Here is a 22,500-nt window from a genome sequence, read left to right on the forward strand (position 1 = left end):
ATGAGTCTTACTGATACTTCTCCAACCTGATACTTCTGATACTGATAATTCTCCTTTCTTTGGATTGTCTTTCTTTTTAGGATTTCATACTTTTTCAGTGAGCCGCTTCCTTCTTTAAACAAAATTTATTTAGCTGTGCTAATCTCTTTAATCAATTAAACACTCTTGTCCTCAAGGACATGCTTTAAAGGATATACCTTTTTACTTCTTTAGATCCTTAGGCTAGAAGTTGTAACTAGTCACACAATCTTGTTTGTTGAGAAATCTATGTGTGAGAAGCTCAAAAGCTACCAACAGTGTGAAGAGTGTGGCAGAAGATGCAAACACAGACACATGTAAACACAGAAAGACGAGATGACTGGAAATTCATTACAAAATATTGATTATTCTCCAAATAATAGAATTCTTCATTTCCATTTCACTTCTTGCTTCCAGTTCAAGAAAAGTCCTATTTTACTTACTGCAAGAAATTTCTTTTCAAAGTACACAGTCAAAGAGTGCCAGTACCGTTTTGTGAATCTGAATACACACTGTGGTTTCTTTCTTTTCTCTATGGTGGATGCTGCACATTGTCAGTTGGCCTTTCTTCACTTTGTAGTATGAAACCGTGAAACTATAGACAATACTTATTTAGAGTAGTAAATTCCTGATGTGTGTCTAGCATAAACTGCCAAGTACTTCAGGGAAAAAAAAACAAACAACCCTAACAATTTTTTTGCTGCAAATAATTAATTACTAAGAAGACAAAGTGGGAAAGCAAAAATTTAAACAAACCAAGATTTTAGATTTTGAAAGAGACATACTGTCACTGTCAGATGTTAGCTGTTTTTAAAGTCTGTTTTCTTGAGAGTAATTCCAGTAAATATATATAGTCCTCTAGAGCTGAAAATATTCTTCAGTTCAATTGACTAAAATTCTCTATGAGTCATCAGACTATTGCCTCCCTTGATTCTGTGGAATCATTCTGCCGTATTTCCTCAAAAGAGGAAGCAATGTCGGCTACAGAAATATATGTGGAACATTGCTGTATGTTTCTAATTAATGATTTCTTGCATTTGTAATTGCACAAGAGGTATAGATGCTGGTAAGACCATTTCCTTTATTAACAAGTCAGCAGCAATATATATTGACTTTTTAAGTATTTGTCGTGTAACCCTTGGAAGGAATAAACAACATATGAAGAAGAATCTACTTATTTCTAATTTTTTATGATATTCAACATTTTCCAATGTCACTTTAGGACATCTTGATAATTTTGTTATGTGTTCTGTTTTTGTTGTCTCTTATGTTTGGGTTTTTATATCTCTATTGGATTGCTTTGAAAGTTGTTGAGCAGTTCCAGCAGTGTCACAAGAAAGCTGGGACTGATTCTAATTCTGGAAGGATGGGAGTGTGTCCTACTCAGCATTTTTCACACTTCTGAGCAGTGTTTTCTTGACCTTCAATTTAACTTTGAGACGCTCTCTCTTTTCCAAGAACTGATTGCTCAATTATTTTACTGAATGGTCATATCTTTAGGAAATAAGAAACACACACAAAAAGAACTGGCACAGGGTTGACTTCAAAGCTTCTTGTGCTTTGCCAGTGCCTTTATGTTTGGAAAAGCTGAAGAAAAAAATAATTTGTGGAGGGTCTTGCATGTGAGGGCTTTTAAAAAGAGATTAGCCACGAATTCTCTGAATACCTTCCTGAGTGGGAAAGTTCAGAGGCACTTCATACACTGTTTACTCCAGCTATGATGTGCAGGTAGCAGGAGCACCTTGGGGTTGAATATGTTGTTTTCTTGTTGGGGTCGCAGGACTGCTGTGACTGCGTCTGCATCAGGGAACCTTGTTTTAGTGCTTTCACTAAAGCTTTCACTGTGGAAATATATAATGTGCAACTGGAAGTGTTATAGGGTTCCACAGACGAGAAGGGAGAAGTGTTTCTTAAGCATGTTCCACAGATGTGTGGTCCCTTGTGCTTCCATGTAAAATAGGTCTAGAATAAGCTTTGTAAAGCTACATGCACTGTGTCCTCTAACTGAAATGTATATCTTTGCATATCTTTGTATCAGCTCCAAATTCAGGCCTCTAAGTATATTGTTTATGTCCAGAAGAGTATAAGAGCAGGTGATACCTAGTGAGGTCCTAAATATCCCATGTTTTGAGTGCCCACTCCAGGTGCATTATGAATGGTAGGAAGGGTGAGATGATAAGACAGGATGAAAACTTGAGATCCTTCCCTTTTACATTCTCCCAGCAATGTGAGGCTCAAGATCCCTTTGTATTCAAAAGCTTGAAATAAATGCTTCATCTATGGATTAAAAAGTTATTTTTTAAAACATGCAGAGTTTGAGTTTTTTCCCTTGCTTGTTCTGTCAAAATTAGTGCTTCATTTCTTTCTTGAATGTATTTAGGTCCTATTTACAGGCATTCAATCTTGTTAAACTTGGGAGAAAAATTAAGAGAGAACAATGTTAACATTCCTATCACTGGATCAGACTTCTCAGATCCAGGTAATGCTCTTTGACTGTCTTCAGAAGCTGCAGATCATCTTGTTCAGCAAAATTGAATGAGAGTTATAACATTATTTAGTTACAATGAAATCATTAAAGTTCTGTACCATAATTATGAATGATTTCACATACCAGCACATCTCTGCACAAAATCTTGCAGGACATGACTGGTATCTCCTTGTAGTTGCCTTCTCTCTCTCTCTCTTACTGTTCTCCTATTTTCCTAGACAATTATCTAATGATTTTGGAAGTAAGGACATTATTTTCAGGATCTTCTCTGCTGTTTAGTCTGACTCATAGATAAAATGTATGTAAATCGCTCTTTTAAGAAGACAAATTTTGTTTCTCTAATCAACTGGAAAATATTCTGGTGACAGCTCTTTGTTTATATTCTACAGATATATCAAAAAAAACAATTACCATTTCTCTGATCAATGTTTTGCTTTACAGTATTGAATTATTAAAAAAACTATAATAGCGTGTACAAGGTTTATATAGATCAGTGTTGCTGAGTATCAGCAATCAACTGCACAAAATTTGAAAGGGAAGGGTGTCCTACCTGCTATGTAGAAGTTGATTTTTCTGATGAGTAGACAAAGAATTATAATATAGAGCTTCAGCTACCCAGCTGCTATAGGCTGAGTTTGCCTCCTCATAAAATTTGTCTGTAAAAGTAATAACTCAGATTTACTCAGTGTATTTTAATTCTTCATAGGAAAAAATGTGAAGTTGTTGTTAAAGCTGATCAATGCTGCTGAGCTAATGGAGATCTGTCCATAATTTTATTCTGGAAATCTTCTGAAAGCTGAAGTTTCTGGCTGCCTTGGAAACTTAGCAAGAAGAGTTTATTTCAGACATTGCTTATTAGCATCCAAACCTAATTTGGTTTGTTCTGAGTACAAAGAGAAGGGAAAAAAGAGCCTTCATTCAAGAATTCACTTTACTACTATTTACTTTTCTATGCACACTTTATGTTTAGATGCCATTTATAAATATCTTACTATCATTTGTTAAATTTTATGACAGTTTTTACCATGCCTGATGACTGTAACTCATGCATTAAACATGCACACGTATTTTAACAATATTTGCATCTTATAATATGCTTCCTAACGACTTGTCATAGACTCATCAGTTAAACATTTATTTTACAAATGCATTTTGTAATATGATATGGTAATAAACTATAAAAAAGGTATCCCACCTTGTAATATTTTCATATGGATGAATAATGCATTACAAATTCTACCTTCATTTAAAACATGACCTCTATTCTGATGAAATCTGATACATTGTCTGGATTTATGATCATCGAGTTGTCTGAGGTGCTGTCAATCTGTTTTCTGATTAATTTTCCTAGTTCATAAATTTGAATTAATCTGTAAATATTTACAAAATAATAGTTTATTTTTTCCATTATTTTATTTTTTATCCACCTGACTAATTTAAAGCAAGTGTACCAACCCCCATCTAGCTGTGAGCTAATTTTCATTCAAATAATTACTGGATATTCAATTCAGTTCTGAAATTGATTATCAAAATCATGATTGTTCCCTTGCTGGCTGCCTAAGTTTGTCATTTAGATCACTAGAGAGGTCTATGCTACTGTCACATCTAATCTTACGAGCTGGGTTAAAGCTGAAGGGTATATAATATTGGAAAAGTTTATAATAAGCTATTTGAAAAAAACCCATGTTTTTACTATTAATTATGTTTAATTTTGTCTACATCTGATTTTACATACTTTTTAAACTTCTGGAACTTTAGTCAAAACAAACTTTTGCTTAAATAGCTATTGCCATCACAGTCAGCTTACTGTTTGGCTTCCTGAAATATCATGATGATTTTTTTCCAGGAGTTTTTTTAGTATGAACATTTGTACCTAAGATTCTCTGGCTGATTTATCTCTGTATGTGCATGCATGTGTAGACTGTATTATTTTCATTAATTTTATTTCACCAGAGAGTTTTTCTTCAAAATTGAAGGGAAAGAAGGGGATTTGAGGCTTGGTTGGTTGGTGGGTTTGTTTAGATAGGCTGTAGAGTATTATAGGGATGTCTGTACATCTGGTGATAGAACAAAACGATTTAGGATTTCAGCAGTATTCTTTATTAGGTACCCTCCCATACCAGAATAAAAACTGAAGTGTTTGGCAGTTTTACTTCTGCTGTTTGGCTGGAATTAGTTTTAGGGCATCACGTCTACCTGATGCTGTCTGAATGTCTGAGGTCAATACAGAGTATTTTGCTTTTACATCTATTTAACATAAATACAAATGACTACTTCAGGTGCATACTAAGGAGAAGTCAACGTTAGATAATTGGTCTCTTGGAAGGGGCCTTTATTTCACCAGAAAATAGAAGGTTATATCTTGTCTCTGCCTTTCACCTCAGTAGTCCTTAAAGGCTCAAGAGCCTTTTGTCACCATTCATATTTTTCTTTCTTTCTTTTTCTTCTAAATAAATTACTGCCTATGAATGAGCCGGGTTTATTGTCAATCAAGCTTTGCTTTAAACACTGAGCATTTTAGACTTTATGTAGTCAAACACATTCGGTTAAGATTGCATAAATTCTGTTATGGAGGTCTCTTTGCTCAGAGAGAATAATTAATTGATTCAATTTACTATTTTTTTCTTAGTGCTTATAATTGGGTGAAAGCAAGCAACTAGTTTCAGTTGGGATTTTGCGTTATGGGATTTGTGATGTGGCTTCTATCCTGTAGTCAGGTTAGGAAATACTCATTCTGCATGGGCTTACAGGCATTCATGAAACTTTAGACTAGTTATCTAAGTATTGAAATGGGTTTTTTAAAGATGAATTGTTTAGTCTTCTATCACAAATGCTTTAGCCATCACTTCTCCCATTCTCTAAACACCATCTCATAATTTGAACATTTGCAGTCCTTTTCTATAAAAAATCTAAATTATAGAAGTCATTGTTTTATTGGAAATTTTTCCTATTTTTTCCTCAATGATAATTTTTCTTAGAATTGTGTCGCATTCTTTACTTATCTTTGAAATTATGAATTTGACCGCATTGTTAAATAGGAATATATCATGACTTCTAGAGTTAAGTTTATAACAATGTTTCTAATGTTTAACTGTTCCAGTGGATTTCGTAGCTTTAATTGTGCACAGTTTCTTTGAATATATCAAAGTGACGTAGTATCCTGGTAGTTTCTTAGTTCTCATCTGTTACGTGCTCATCTATTATAAATGACATTATGGTTTCATGGTTTCACAAGAAATGCAGTGAATATCTGTATTATGTAATGGGAATTTCTTTTTTTTTAAAGTTTGCTCAGAAAGCAGAGATTCTGTTCTCCGCTATATTTCTTGTCAACTCGTCATTCTTTCACATAAATTGAATATATATGATATATTTGCTTTTGTTATTACTCGGCTGCTTCAAGATACCTGTAGTTCAAATTCATAGCATTCCTTGTGTTCTTGGAATTGTTTTTGTTGATTTCAGATATGGAAAAACCTCCATAAGTTGCTCCATAAAGTTCTCCAGAACTTTATGTTTCTCTTCATTAAGTTCTCCAGAAATTTCTTTATGCACATTGCATATGTCTTTTTATCTGTGAACATACACAAATGTATATATATAGGCAGCTAAAGTACAAACTTAGTACAGGTAATAAACTGCAGGGTTGTTCATCATGCAGTTTTCTCAACTGAACTTTACTGGTTTCTTTCCTTCTGTTATTCCAAATCTCTGCTGCTAACACTGATAATAATTTCCCAAGATATTATTTTCTGCCTTTTTTTTCCTAATGTTGTATATCAGTTCTTTTTCCAAAAGCACTGTGATTTGTGGGCCAGAAGAGAGAACGTTCAATCAAAAACTAGTGGCAAATTCAGTGTCTTGCCACTTACTGAAGCAACATTAGATTCTTTGTATCATGGTTAAGAGTAGATTCTAGCTGCCTGGTAGATCACACACTTGATTTAATTTCTGGGACGTTAAGATGCAATAGATTTTCCAACAACGGTATTCATATACATACAAAAATATTTTAAAGTTATTTTGGTGTTTCTAAGATATAAAAGTTAGCAGACTTCCTCAGTGGTACATAATTTAAAAATTACCTTTATAGAAGGAAAAAAATAGCTCTGTGGTGCATTTTAATAAATTTTTGAAAATTTTAAAGCTAGATTTTTTAATATATAATTCATATTTCCTATATACATGGTGATGTGTTGTTGTATAAAGATTCTATTCTAGCTTTGTTTGAGAGAACCTGCATAAATGACACATAAATCATGTATAGTTTCTCCATTTATGAATAATGTGGCAACTTTGAACTCATGCCAATAAAACCATCATACTGTCATATCATATACGGTATATAACATACATACACGCTTATAACGAGGTAGAGGATAATACTGAAAATCTCTTCCCTTTAGGTTTGAAAAATGACCAAAAAGTAGAAGTGCCTCACTTTTTGTGTCTTGGGAAAAATAGATCAAGAAATTAAAACTCCAATCATTACCAATAACTTTAAAATGTATTTTAACGTGCTGCAGCTTCAGTTACCCTCAGCTGAAGCTTCTCTATTTTAGCTTACAGGGTCTTGTGACCTCAGCCCATAGCAGAGTTTCAACAGTAATAGCGACAGCCATCTTGGATAAATGTAAGTGAATTTTTTCCTCATTTCTATAGTTTCTGTCCCTCACATGCACTTTTGGAGTTTTGTTTTTTTTTTTTTTTTTAACTCAGGATGTAGACAGTATTCCTGACAACACTACTGCTGTGTGCCAAGTAGCATGATGGACACAAATTACCAGTAAAGCAACTAAGTGGGACTTCTTGCCTTTTAAATGTCACAGTATCAGACTCATCCTGTGCTTTTGAAATGCCAGTATGATAGCCATGCAGACTTTATTTCACCTGAAGCGAGCTTGATGGTAGTTTTCATTATGAGCCAGGATTAATCTGTAAAGAGAGAAGTAGAACAAAAAGATTTTGGCCATATATTCTTGTTTTGGTTAATATTAAAGATGAAATCTAGAGTTCAGGAAGTATTTTTCTAAGAAAAAGTTTGCCGTCTTCAATCAGCTTTATCGTTTCAATTCTGCTTCATGTCAGATTGTGGTAATCTGTTCCCAAATTTAGCTCTGCATTCACTAACTATTGTATAAATTTGGGGCTGGAGCTGGAGCTGGAAAAGGCTACACTTTGTATGTACTGCCTCTGTAACATCTTCCACGAATACAAGTTAAGAAATTAAGGACATCTGCCTAGTATTGGTTTCTGAAGAATACCAAATACAGCAGATTCTTTTAAAGTCAGAGTTTTTTTCAACGATCATCATGTTGTTGTAATGGTGAGACAAACAGAAGAAAATAGAAATAGGGTTATTAATTCAGAAAATCCTTCCCTGTATGCTGATAACCTATTTCTACTACATTTAGTAGAAACTTGCAAAAGATACCTGGACTTGGATATTCTTCTCTATTTAGTCCTGAGCTGGCCTTTGTTTGAACATTTGGCCATTTCTGAACACAGTAGCATCCTTGGTCTGTTAAATCACCATGCCACTCCTCCATTTGCTTATATACATAAATATGTATGTAACATGAAGATATACCTAAATTTCCAAGTTTTTATTTGCGTGTAAATAGTTGCATTGTACCCCTGAACCTACAATAGTAGCTTCTTAATGACCTCAGCTAGCTAAATACGTGGTGGTTCAAATGCAGCCTGTTCTCTTCATGTGGTTTCATAGGATGTATCTGTCATGAACTGTATGAAATACAAGGCAACACCTATATGGCAGTTAAGACTAAAACCAGTAGTGGAACTGCCTCCACCCATCCATCTTACAATCATGTCATTCAAAGATCAATAAGGGGCAGTCTTGGTGTGTTACCTGCAAACCTCTAGTCATCTTAAAAGTCATTAGAATTCAGATCTTCTTTCAACTATGTATTTTAATATCTCCATAATAAATGTGAAACCAAATCATATAAAGCAGAGTCTGGAAGCTATGAGAGTAGAAGTATGTGTACTGAAACCAGTTTGTGATTATCTTGAATTTCTGTGTGTCTCAAACTTCTTTGTGCCATGTAGGAGGGAGGTGGGCATTATTATCAGCTACACACAGAAACCACATAGTAAAAGCGATTGCATGCTTAGAATCTATTACTTTACACTAAAACTATATGAATGAAAAAAAGGGTGTAGGAAATGTTGGCTTGGCTACCAATTACACAAATGAATATACTGAATCATGAAGAATAATTCCTAAAACTTTTCAGAGGAAACAGTTTAGTTAAAAACCTTCGCAAACCCTGAGGACCAGTGTTTTATAATATTTATCATAAATACTCATTTAATTTCAAAAGAAGAGAAGGTGTCCTTATATTTGGCATTGCAAGGCTGAGTTAATGAAAGAACTTTGAAACCACTGTCAATAGGAAGTATATATAGCTTTTGAAGGTGTGCGAGTATAAAATAAATCATAGAATCGAGTGGGTTGGAAAAAAACCTCCGAGATCATCAAGTCCGACCCTTGATCCAACCCCACTGTGGTTACTAGATCATGGCACTCAGTGCCACATCCAGCCTCATCTTAAAAACGTCTAGGGACGGTGAATCCACCTCCTCCCTGGGCAGCCCATTCCAATGTCTGATCACTCTCTCTGTAAAAAATTTTTTCCTAATATCCAAACTAAACCTCCCCTGGCAGAGCTTAAGCCCATGTCCTCTTGTCCTGCTGATTGCCTGGCAGAAGAGACTGACACTTACCTGGCTACACCAGCCAATTGATCAACAAAGATCAATTTGTGAGGAATTTCACAAAATCAGCACTATAATGATAACAGTTTCAAATCCAGCCTTATCTATATGCTTATCAAATACCAATTACTTTGTTGGACCAAATATGCCAACATAAATTCATTGTGACTACAATGTCCTGTATTTGTTATCTTTTTGACACTGAAGTTTGTGTCACATCTCTGTCTCATTAAATGATGGGATCCTTATGTACCAGAATGATCTCCTGCTTTGATAACTGTCTCCGTCTTGTAACAATATCAAGATTATTGAATTAATAGAACGATAATGTGATTCTATAGATCTTTTTAAAACAATATTCCCTTGATAATGGATAAGTGTGTTTTATTTCCTATTTTTATTATTTATGTGGCTCTTCCAGTTGTCTTTGAACTGGGAAGACAAACAAAAATTAAAAGAACGTTTATATATTTCAAACTTTGGGGTTTTTTAACTAGAATATATATCATCTTTAGCATTCAGTGTGTATATATATATATATAAAATATGCATATATATATAAAAATATATGTCTAACTGCCATGTTGGGGCTTAGAAATAGCTCAGCATTTAACATTTCAATATGTTACACAAGGACTTTGAAATACAGTACAAAGGGTTTTGTGAAAATTATGTTATAGAAAGTGTGGTGGAGCACGGTCAGAGGTTATACAGTGTGAAAAGCTTGTTATGAAGTGGTTCAAGATATTGAAAAGCCAGATGCTCACAAATCCAGCCTGCTAATTTATTTGGCCAAGAAGATGTAGCACTTGTGTACTTTATATGTGATATAAACTTCTAGGAATTTCCGTTTCTTTTCTACATTACACTATCATGTTTCCAAAAGTCTAGAGGCATTTGTGCTCCATAGTAAAAATCTGAGGATTTTGTAGAGATGCTGAAGTAACAAAGGTACCTGCAGTCATAAGTATTTTGTTACATTATTCTTGTGGTTCCTTATAATTATCTTTACATCCTCAACGTTTAAAAGGCAAAGAAATGTTAGGCACTTAATAAGGAATTCAGTCCATTTCCACAGAATATAATACTGCAAATATATATTTTATTCAGACTGAAATTTCCTTTGTTTTATTGTTCCTTGGACAGTGAAGTCTAGACGGTTGGAGTAAGTTGAGGGTTGTGCAGATGTGTCTTTTTCAAAGACCTGTGCACTCAGATCTCCCACCATGTTAATTTCCAAACCCCACACATTTTGCTGTTACCTGCAGATTAATGGAGAGAATATAATTGTTCATTTCTCAGTGCCTTTGAATCTTTAACTGGGAGATGCACTTTGGGTTTTTTTCAAAACTCACTCATTTAAAAAATTGCTTTAGGATATCTTACATTGGGCAAAACTTAGCAAGGGTATGGCTTTTAACCACTGTGGTGAGTTTACTGTTCAGAAATTCCCAATAATAACTGGGTCATCACTGCTGACTGGAAACAGATAGAGACAGTTAGGTTTGTATATACACTTTTTTAAAGCTTTGCTCCTTTCCAAGGAAAAGGTAAATAGTCAGCTTAAACCTCTTCAGCAACTCTATAAACAAGAAGATGCCAACAGTGTGTCCTCTTCTCTATTACCTGGGTGTCCTGTCTATGTTCTCCTTCCATGTGTAAATCCTGCTCTAATTTCCTTCTGTTTGTTGCCACTGTTTGATATTTATATAGTGTTTATAAAGTTTGTAGAGAAAATAAAGATATCCAACTTAGTAATAATCCTTAACTGTTCTTTGAATTGAGTCAACCATTCACGTACCTCTTTTTTGTCTCTGTAAATATTTTTTTCTAGTCATTGTTGTGACTTGTAACTGAGTCTGACTGCCCATAGTTCAAAAAAACTCTTCAGAGGACATAAGGTTTAGTTTTCTTAAACAGTTTCTTTAGAGCTGTATTAAGTATTCCATTCACAACATTTTAATTGTGGCTTTTCAGTGCTAAAATGCTTTGAAATTTTTTTATATAAATTTCCTATCAGAAAAAAAAATTGAGGAAGTTGAAACCTTCCCATATTTTTAAAAAAATATAGTTATTATTAGTTTTTCAAAAGTTGCATGATGTCAGAGTCAGGTTCACTGTAAGGCTAAACTTTAATTTTGAAATTTTATTCACTAATACATACACACTGTAAAAAATTTATATTAAGAAAAAAATTATCTGGATAACTCCTAAGCAATATTTTTAAGCCTTCAGAATTGCTTGTGAATCACAGAAGTTACTTCCATGCTATTGATTAATGCCCATGTTTTGTATTTCAGAAAGGGATTGGTTTTCTGCATATTTGGGCAAGAGCAAAACACTGCTGTAGGACCTGAAAACCTTATATATATTTCAAGTCTTGTTTTCTGAAACACTGTAGTTTTGAACTTGCTTGCACTTCCAGATGGAAAATAATTTTTCAGTTATTACTTTTAATTTAAAGGCAAGTTTCAGTGTCTTCTTACAGACTTGAAGAGCTGCAGAAGCTGTGGTAAAACACAGAAGGTGGTACATGATCTTTTCACTAAGAGTACTGTAAAGACTGTATATATGTGAATGGTAGTACTCTCTTGTGTCAAAAGGATAATATTCTGGGTCATGCAGTATTTAAATTAATAATTCTGGGCTTTAGTAAGCCCAGGTCATGAAACAACTCTCATTCCTGGGAGTGGTTCTAGGAGCAGTTGTTTTTACTGTCAAACTTGGCAAACTACTGGCAAAGTTGAGTTTAGATCAGTGCGATTTCAGAGTTGTATCAGGTGTTTGGGTATAAATGCGCATTTTCTTATGTTTGTAAGTTGTAGTCAAGTGTAAAAAATACTGATAGATTTTTAATTACTATGGCAAGAATTCAGTAAGACAGTAGTAGTGAAAAGCATATGTTTTAGCCATTCCGTTCCAAAATACTTATTTTTGTCAGTAAATAGCATTCTTTTTTCATCATTAATCATATCTTTGCAAAAAATCTTAAGATTTTTATACTTGTAAGTACATGCCTACAGATAATAATTGCCTTTAGTTGATGCAAAGGATGTTTGTTTTAAATGTCCTATAATTTTGGGAAATAAGCAAAGTAATAAAGTGCTGAAATAGGCACTTTAAGTAAGAGGTGGTGTGGAATCCCCCTTGCTTAAATTTTGTAAAACTGGTTTAGACAAATATCTGTCAGAAACAAAACTGGTTATTGCTTTTGAAGAGAAGGACGGGTAACTCACTTGCAAAGGCATCTTCTTGTTCTGCAATTTGGATAACAATTTTTTACTAAGAAATACTTTTGTTTCATTTAATTTCAATTAATGAAATTAGTTCAAATTAGTTTCCTATTTAGTCATTACAACAATTATGTCTATATGAATTTTTAATAAGCATTGTTTTGTGAGGTTTTGTTATGAGTAATCCAAATAGTATGACAAAGAAGCTACATCTATTACTTTACGAATAAGTATCTGAATTCTATTAAGATAATCTCTGTGTAGTTTCTAAAACTAAATAAAAGTGAGAGGTAAATAGAAGTTTGTACAGAAAATACTTTTAAACAAAACTCTGTGTCTCAAATGTCGCTGAAGGTTCTGTAATTACTTCAAATTTACACTATGATATAAGTAATACTGAATTTTCATAGGCTCAAAGCTTTGTCACTAATTGATTTTGTGTTTAGAGAGACAAATAAAAACAAATTCTTATGAATCTATAAGTTTCAAGAAAACTGTGTTCAGAGAACTTTGTAATATATTACCTTATTAAATGCTAGGCACTGTCATGAAAAAATTTTGAACAGATTTAAAAGAAATAAGGACTTAGAAGCTTACTGCTTTCAAAACTAGTGGAGAGATATTTCTACCCACTTCTCCATATTAGGGTACTGTTTGCTCCCTGAGTTATAGGAGGTAAGGAACTTGAATTCCTCCCCTGTCAGCCTGAAAGGAGGAAGAAGAACCAGCTGTCAGGCTGCTCCTGCAGCTGTGGGAGCCACTGGCACTTGCTACCCCAGCGCATAGAGTGTCGGTATGGATCCAAAGTGGAACAGTTGAGAGAAACAACTGAATTTCTGGAGCCTGTTGGTGAGCCACCGCTCCTGACAAGTGAGACCCATCAGTGCAGGTCCCAGCTGTGGTTTCAGTCCTTGCCCAGGTTCTCCTCATTCAGTGGAAGAAGGGGAGGTGGGACATGACCCTGGACATCACAGCCTTTAAATGAAATGCATTAAACCCCACTTTTACGTCTTTTCAAAGGAATCAACATTTTCAGTGTAAGAAGTGTCATAATATTTTCTTTTATTCCTGTCTACTTGTCAGAACTGCTTTTTTTTTTTTTTTTTTTTTTTTTTTTTTTTTTTTTTTTTTTTTTTTTTTTTTTTTTTTTTTTTTTTTTTTTTTTTTTTTTTTTTTTTTTTTTTTTTTTTTTTTTTTTTTTTTTTTTTTTTTTTTAAGAAATATGCATTTTGTGTGGTTTGCATTAATTCAGACTTGGGCTTGGCTTGAAATGTGCTGTTGCTGTTTCTGACTGAAAGGAGTTGTGTATCCAAAACATCCCTTGTAGGCCTATTAATCCTCTACATTTCCACATTTCCCTATAAATGTTGCATCATAAGGATTTTAAAAATACGCATTCAGTTTGGTAGTCCTGGACATGCTATATATGTTTGTTTTCTTACAAGCAGTCTCCAGTATCTAGTAAATCATTGTTCTGATCATCTTTTGAAAAGATAAATAATACTTCTATAAATATATAGTGACATCCCTTAACAAAAATACATTATTCAAGAAATATCAGCAACATTTTAAGGTAAGTTGATGAAGTTATGTTCAAACAGTGTAATAATCAAACTGTTATCTGTATACAAGACTGAAGAAAAGAGCTTGCTAAGTGCTGCACCATTTTTTTGATTCCTCTTGAGAATGAGTTAGCTAAAATGAAGGTGCTCTGCAAGCTTTTTTTAAAGATCCGTGCTTAAAAATGACTAATTTTATAGCATGTATTTTCTGTTTATGTGCCTGTCAGTTTTAAACAGCCTTTTACATGCAAATGCATGATGACAGTTCTATATTCTGTGCAATTTCTTCACTAGAGTTTTTCATCTATTGGAATAATCCCTTAACAGATATTTATAGAGTTTTTACTGTTATTTTGACAAATCAGACATTGTTATTAAAATTATAAAAGAAAGTATTTCTAATGCCTTTTCCGTTAGAAGTTCTAAACTTTTTTAAAATTACATATGTTTTCTAGCTCTATTTTAGTAAACCTTTTACAGAAATTGTGTCTTTCTAGTTCCATTTTTTTTATTAAAAGAAGATCCATCTTTATTGCTCCTTCAGTAATTTCACATATGTGACTATAGCAAGCTGTGTGTTTCATTAACTCATGAATATCATATGCTTTACCAGTGCTAGATGTGGCTCCCCTTAGAGATAGATCATTTTGCTGTAATAATAAATCAAAACAAACTTTGGTTTATTATCTGTAATATTTGTAGTTTGGAAAACTTGTTGCTTGGTTATGCTCTCAAGGTGTCAAGTTGTGAGGATTTCAACTGTATTGTCCATTTTGGTGAATGCCTAAGCAGTGGCTGAATCATGGAATGGTTTGGGTTGGAAGGCACCTTAAAGATCTTCTAGTTCCAACCCCACAGCATGGGTAGAGGCACCTTCCACTAGACCAGGTTGCTCAAAGCCCCATTCAACCTCTCCTTGAACACTTCCAAGGATCGGGCATTCACAACCTCTATGGACAGCCTCACTAGCCTTACAGTAGAGTTTCTTCCCAGATCTAATCTCCTCTCTTTCAGTTTAAAGATATTACCTCTTGTCTTATCACTGCACGAAGAGAGGACTCTGTGATTTTTAAAGAAAACAGTAAATTTACCTCATCCCTAGGTATCACTTTGTATTCTGATACCAAACCTACAGACTTCAAACAAATTGAGAAAACAAAATACAGTATTTCCATAGTCTTGAACAAAAAAAAAAAAATAATTGGCAGGTGACATAGAAAGTGAAAGGACAGAGACACTCACCTGTGTCTAATGAAGGAGGTGACATTTCAGTAAATGGAAGGTACTTAAATATATGCTGTGTGTTGGCAGTCTCCCAAAACTGCTGGTGGGAGTGTGTCTGGGGAAAGTAGCAGCGTATTGAAGAAACTACTGCTTTGAACTGTGTTATGAGAGTGTGAGCAGGGACTGGCTACAAGCTGGTGTGAATCTTGTATTACTTGAGAGCAACATATGACACACAGGACAGTTTTTCTGCTATTACCACCCAGGAACCCTGTGGCCTTTCGAATGAACTATCAAAAAGTCCAGATTCATCTTGCCTAACCTAAGGCATTTAACTTTAGACGCCCCTGTTAGAAGCAGAGGCAGTCTAACTTGTATCTCCATTATAATATATGTGGTGGTGGCCAGTTTCTTCGCGAACGAAGAACCGGGGAAGGTCTTTCCACCTTCCAGCCTGCGCATTGGATTTTTTAGGTGAGACACAGTGCGCGCGGAACTGAGCCCACCCTTTAATCCTGAGGTTCATCTGCCGGGGCCAAGCACGCTTGGACGGTGGCAGCGAGGTCCTCAGGACGTAGATGGATTGCCTTTACAGGCTAACGAGCTCCATCTGCCCGGGGAGTGGCCCTGACCAGGAATCGAACCCGGGTCTCTGCAGTGACAGTGCAGTGTGTTTTCCTCTACACCACCGGGGGCTCCATAATATATGTAGACTATACTGGTTTTACAAGGATGAGACTAGTCCGTGTATTTGCACATTTTCTTCTGTTGCCTATAGAAAGTGCCCAGGGCAAGCAGACACATCAGTAAGATGCTTAAAGTGTTGTGGTACAAACCTGGCCTAAGAGCCACTGGTTCATGATAAGATACTGTGAACTCCATAAGCACTTTTCTCTATTAGATAGCACTTAGGACATTTCCTTATTAAAGTTAACCAAAATACTGAGTTCTTATTCACTTTCTATATTAGTTATTTCTGAAAAGACTAAAAAGTACTCAAGCTAATAACCATGTCATTGCATATTAAACTGCCATGTGGTGCTGTATAGTGTAAGAACAGTGGCAGAAAATTCAGTATGTACATCAGGGCAGATCTCACTACAGTTCCTAAACACTGCATTTGTTATACAAGTAGGTGTATGTTGAACAAACAGCAAGACAGATAGGAAAACAAAATCAGGCATGCAGAAATGTCTATTCTGTATATGTACATGGCTATATTTTATATAGAACAGGAAAATTTGAAACCCTCTCCTTCATATAACACATCTCAAGACCATGAAATGCTGCAGTAGTTTCTAGTTGCCTAGAACGTTAAAAGGAATCAAGTTAGATGCATGTGCAGTTGCAAATACCTATGAAAAGTGTGTCTTTTTGCAACAAGGTGAGTAGCAGATGATTATGCTCTTCCCAATATTTGTGTATATAGACATCAGATCTGAGGTCCTTGAAAATTTGAGATTTTTCAATCTGAGTAACTAATACTGGGGTGGCTTCTGAATACTTTTATGCCTTCCCGATCCTGGTTAGCATAACTAGCATGAGGCCTTGCCTAGAGCCTTTGGGTGTACTCCCTCCCTTAGTGGAAGTCAGTATTTTAAAATGTATGTTACAGGTTTGAGAAAATAGTTAGGACATTGTGGCTTTAACATGATTACTCATATTGGTAGAATCAGGACCATTCTATGGCTGCTGTTTAACAGATGATAGAAGCTAAGGATTATTGTAGTTCTCCATCTGGGTCTCCTTGTAGTACATATTCATATGGGAGTATACTTTCCATATTTTCTCCATAACTTTTGAAAACACTTTTGTAAAATACATCCATCTAATGAAAACAAACAAACAAACCAACCAAACAACCAAAATCAAGCCCCAAATCCTACACCAAATATTGCATATTGGGTAATTTCTTTTCCTTCTAAAAAATCCTGTACATGCTTTTTAACTGAGACTGTTTCTTTCAAAAAAAAGTGTCAAGCCCATGTATTAATTCAGTAAAGATCCATTAATCCATTTTCCTCATATCCAAGAAAGTCCACCTTTCCATTACATACCCAAAACATACATAAGCAATGTGCTGGCAAATTGTTCTAAACTCCACTGCACTTTTTAAAAAATTTTAGCTAGTGAAAGGCTCTCTTCAAATTGCTGTAGAAAGCTCAGATTTACGTGAACAAGCACACAGCAGTTCCCTGGCCTGATGAGTGTTCTCTTACCCTAGTTCTGGCATCCCTTGGCAGTATTTGTCACAGTTGTCTTGCACTGTTTTAATCTGTGGCTGTTGCCAAAGCTAGATGGAGGACACTAATGGTAATTGTTAGAAATTAGTTGGTGATTGCATCATCTCCTTATTCTCTTTCAATACCGTCTTAAACCATTCATTGTCCTGCAGAACAGAAAATTAATTTTCTTGTAGTGAAGAGCTCGAAAGCAGCTTACTTCACCTGCTCTTCTGGCTCCAAAAGCAGACAGTTGGGCTGCAGACCTGCGCTTCATGATTGCTGGTATGGCCGCCTTTTATCACAGAATGATCAAAAGAGCCTAAAAATGGACAGATGAGGGATTTTATTGAACCACCAGACAGGAAAATAGGTGAATTGGATTAATTTCAACACTTCTTCTTGAAAGCCTGAGAATTGTCCACATGTCAGCTGCTCTTTGGGCCAAATGATAGTTTTTATTGCCTAAATTTGACTGAGATCTGTCCATATTACCCAGAGGTAGGAGCAACTAACACCAGTTAATACCTGTGCATTCCCGATGAATGTACGTAAAGCTAAAGAGTACTTGTCAGCCTTGACAGGGTAAATAAAGAACTTTCCTATTAAAGGCTACTTTGACTGAGATCAAAGAGTGTTTCTTTTATCTCTGTCTCAGAAAAATCTGTAAGATACGCTACTGATAAGCTTGGATATTCCATTTTCAGTCTTCTGCAACTGCAGCATGTGCCTTTGCTATGGCTGCGAAGACTCAAAGGAGAGGGGACAGGATTTGGAAAGGAAATCTTGGATATGTTATTTATGTCCCAGGCAAGGAGGCAGTGATGGCCAAATAATTTCTATTTCTATTTCACATTTCTATCTGAAACAGTACTTAACTGGGGGGTTTATCTTATGTTCAGGGGTTACAAGGAAGACCAACTCAGTAACCCACATGCTGACCACAGTTTATGCCTAAAGTATGTAAAGAATGTAAAGTATGTAAAGAAATCTTTACACTAGGCAAAATGTGTTTTCAAATATCCATTTTAATAAATATATTCTTAATATCTAATTGATCCCAAGATTGGGTAGATAATGTATAAGCAAGCTAACATGCAAATTTAGGCATATAACAGTGTAACCAGATTTTACTTGGGCATAAACAGCAGCTGGAGAAAGCGCTGGCTCCTCCCATTGTCAGCGAGACAGTTTCTCTAAGCATCATACAAGTGAAAATTGTATCTTGTACTATCTTGTATTATCTTTCCCATAACCTTAAATTCAGGGATTTGGTAATATCTCTGCCCTTGTCCAGGGGAAATTGCATTCTGCACCATGCAACCTTATTTTATATATATATATATATATATAAAATATATATATAATATATATATATTTATATATATATATGACTTTTAAAAGGGCAGCTGCAAAAATAACATTGAGTCTGACTTTATATCAGTTTCCACTGGGATTGTACTTCTGACTTCAACAGCCTTTTATTAGACTGTGTTTACATGGGCATAAACAAGAGAAGAATTTGCCCAGGATGTATCACACTATATGCATATAATCAGCTTGTCAATATTCAACTCCTATATGTGTAACAAAGTAGAGGTCAGAAAGGTTCTCTGTGTCTGTTCTGAGGAGTGCTGGAGACTAAGGCACCAGAGTGCACACAGAAAAGCATCAACCTGCACAGATTTGAGACTCTGGCATTTATACATATATCTTTAAATGGAACTTTGGCTTGGGGATTGTCTAACTTTGAAAATCATACCATGTAGATGCTGATCATACATATTCAAATAATCACAATCCCCGTATTTCTAAAATAGACCCTGATTCATTCTCCCATTTTTGCACCAGTTGTAATGCTTCATTTTGCTTCCCTGGCTAGTGGGTGAAAAGAGAGGAACACATTACAAGTCAATATTTCAAATATTCAAGATTTAGCTGAGCTGAATTATTTTCTGATTGGATCTGCTTTTGTGCTTACTATTTGAAGACTTCTCCTTGGGAAAGTGGAGTTACCACCATTTGGTATCTACAAGAATAATTGTTTCACACTCTTTCGCTTTAGCTCTTCAGGAAGCTGGAAAAAGGCAAAAGAGTTGTTCAGCTGAGATAGGAAAGATTTCTCTTGGCTAGTCTCTACTCCTTAAAGCAGAAACTCTTAGAGGGAATCAGAGCAATTATCCACTTGTTGAAGATCTAGAAATAATGATGACAGCCTTCAGCCTGTGCACATTTTACCAGATAGACAAAATGCAAATACAGAAAATTTTAAGGTGATGGTAATTTGGTTTCTTGGAATGGAGTTTGATTTGGGTATGTGGGGAAGGAGTACTTCAACTCGTTTGGATGCATCTTGTTGGAAAATCAGAGTATTAAATTAAGTTACTTTAAAATACAATGTGCTATTGTTGGTGTTGGAGCTTTTTTAAACCAATAGATACTGAAGTCAGCCAAAGTCAGCAGTTCTGCTGAAATTTTCTAAGTCTGTCTTGTGTGTACTGAGAAACAAAATACAGCAACAATAAAATAATCCCATCATTAGGACAGTATACTGATTTTTTCAAATTGTTTTGTAAGATTAATAGCATTTTAATTTACACTTTTACGTTTATACTAAGGATCATCTGTAGGTGATACAGTTCTGCTTTGAAAGCATACAGGGTATCACATATAATTCCAATCTAACATATAATCACATATAATTCCAATCTAGTGGCTCTGAATGGCTACACATGAATAGTTCTCCTCTTCAGTGGGGTTCACTCATACGCTGATGTTTTGTTCTTCAGCGTAAAGGAAAGGAAGTATTCTTATCACCAAATTACATGCCTACATCGGGAGAGTCCTTGTGTGATTCATGGAGAGAAAGCTCCCACACAGAACAATTCAAAATTCAGAATAGAGCTCAGTTTATTCAGTCTGAATTGCTATCCAAAGGAGCTTCTCGCTTTCTGTCTTAACTGTACAAATAGTATACAGACACTCCTAATTTATACTGTTAAAGTTACAAGCTGTGGTTTGCCTGGTTGCAGGCAGTTTGTGCACTAGCTGGCATTGTCTTATGAGAGAAAAGGTGCCAATGGATCAGGGTTTTCTGATACACAGATAGTGGCATACTTCTGTAAAACTGGTTTGGTCAGTAAGCCATATGGTCCTTGAGCTTTCTGTACGTCTTGTAGTTCATCATGATGGTAATATTTTACAAGTACTGCAGCTCATTAGAAACAGGACTGAAACTTAGCATATTACTTGCCATCAAATTGTTTTAAATATCAGTAATTCATGGGTGTCAGTGACATGAGGCAAATAGGTATTGTCGCCCTAAAACTTCATACCCCATTACCCACGTTTCAAATTCATAAAGCTTTACCTAATGTTTGTTCTTGAAACAGTTCAAACTGGGAAAGAAGTTTAAATTTCTGGTTTAATTCTTGTTCCTGTAATATTTGAAATGCTTGCATCAGTGAAGAGCCTAAGAATACATTGCTGTATACATGAATCAGCTATTACCTTTCATACAACTTTGTATGGGCAGGATTGTCAGATGGAAAAAGAGACTAACTTGAACAGAACTAGCATATTTTGACATAGGAAAGACAATTTAGGGGGGTGGGTGTCCTTGATCTTTTTGCTTATCCAGTTCACAGGTTTTTGCATTTCAGACTTTCAGCATTTGTATATCTGTTCATTACTGCTTTACTATGGAAAAGGTAGGGTACCTTGGGCAAGTTCACTTCTTCCAGAGCATTCTTGCTGCCTCTAAGACTTAAAAGTGCAATTTGCCATAAAGCACTAGGTAGGAACACAGAACTTGAAATCCATTACTCTGTACTGATGAGGTTTATCCTGAAGAACCTTTATGTACACTGACCGTGGCTTGAAAAATGATATCACAAAATCAAAGTGTTTTTTTCATTCAGGTATAGTATTATATTCAGTGTAGCAAGAAATGGTTTTGCATGACAGTACACATGTAAATGTCAATGCATATGTCATTTACAGTGTATCTGGATGTTCTGTGAGATTCGCAATGATCACATTGGAGAAAACTGTCTCTGTTACACTAAATAAAATGTGCTTAGTAAAAATTGCTAGCAATTTTTTTCTAGACCTATAATGGCATAGTAAGAATACAAAACAAAACTACCAGAAACAAACCATTTTTCAAGCAATAATATCTACAGGACAAGTGATCTAAATTGCTGAAACAGGGAGAGTTCATCACTGCACTGCAAAAGGACTTGAAATATAACCTAAAGGCAAGTGAAATACTGATTCCTAGCTTTGAAATAACAGCAACAAATTTACCTACAGACAGAAGATGCATGGAAGCAATAAACGAATTATACAAGTCTTACACACGCAATCTGATTATTCTGACCAAAGTGTTAATTGGATCCTAACTGCCAGATCTGATATCTGTAGTCTTGTAGTGGGAACCTTTCAAAGTGATGAACTGTAATTCACTGAGCTGCTTGAAGCGCTTGTAATTTACTGCATGTCATGCTATGAAGAGCCTGACCTAATGGACTTTACATTACCTGTAACGTTGGAAACCTTTCAATGAAACTAGTTGGTAAAAAGTAATAGTGGAAGTCTATTCAGAAAGAGGGAACAAAACTACATTTTAAATGCTGTTTTATATCCATATAAAAAGTTGGTCATTAAACAAAAGATGAGCAACTCAAGTCAAATATTTAAACTGAAATATTTCTCAGTAGTGAGGTGTCTGGTAAATTTTAAATTAAGTAGAAATGATTAATATGAAAAGAGAACCTGAGATAGTTCTAAATGGTGTGGAATATGTTGTGCTTCAGATGGTCATGCATGAAATTTCCTTTCCTGAATATAATATGTTATAAAACGTGGTTTGAGATAACCATTGTTCCCTACTGCATCTTAAATCAATATTCAGAAATACTGAGGGAACATTTATCTATAAAAATATATTGCAGTTACTGAATGCTAACTAGAGTCCAAATTTAGCTGCCCCATGCAGAAGGCTGGTATCT

General features: G+C 35.0%; 1 protein-coding gene across 8 annotated transcripts in view; it reads left to right on the plus strand.

The window, feature by feature from the left end:
- Positions 1–22,500, plus strand: part of FOXP2 (forkhead box P2) — a 406,115-nt gene that overhangs the window by 315,179 nt on the left and 68,436 nt on the right. Inside the window, exon 2 of one of the 8 annotated variants that reach the window (XM_027880944.1) lies at positions 7,069–7,139. The exons of the other annotated variants lie outside the window; for them this stretch is intronic. The gene's annotated coding sequence lies outside the window, so the exon portion shown is untranslated. The remainder of the gene's footprint in view (positions 1–7,068; positions 7,140–22,500) is intronic. 8 annotated transcript variants of the gene reach the window in all.

This window comes from Empidonax traillii, unplaced genomic scaffold (assembly GCF_003031625.1).
Source record: "Empidonax traillii isolate 1590-97213 ecotype Southwest subspecies unplaced genomic scaffold, ASM303162v1 scaffold80:size1517328, whole genome shotgun sequence".
NCBI lineage: Eukaryota > Metazoa > Chordata > Aves > Passeriformes > Tyrannidae > Empidonax > Empidonax traillii.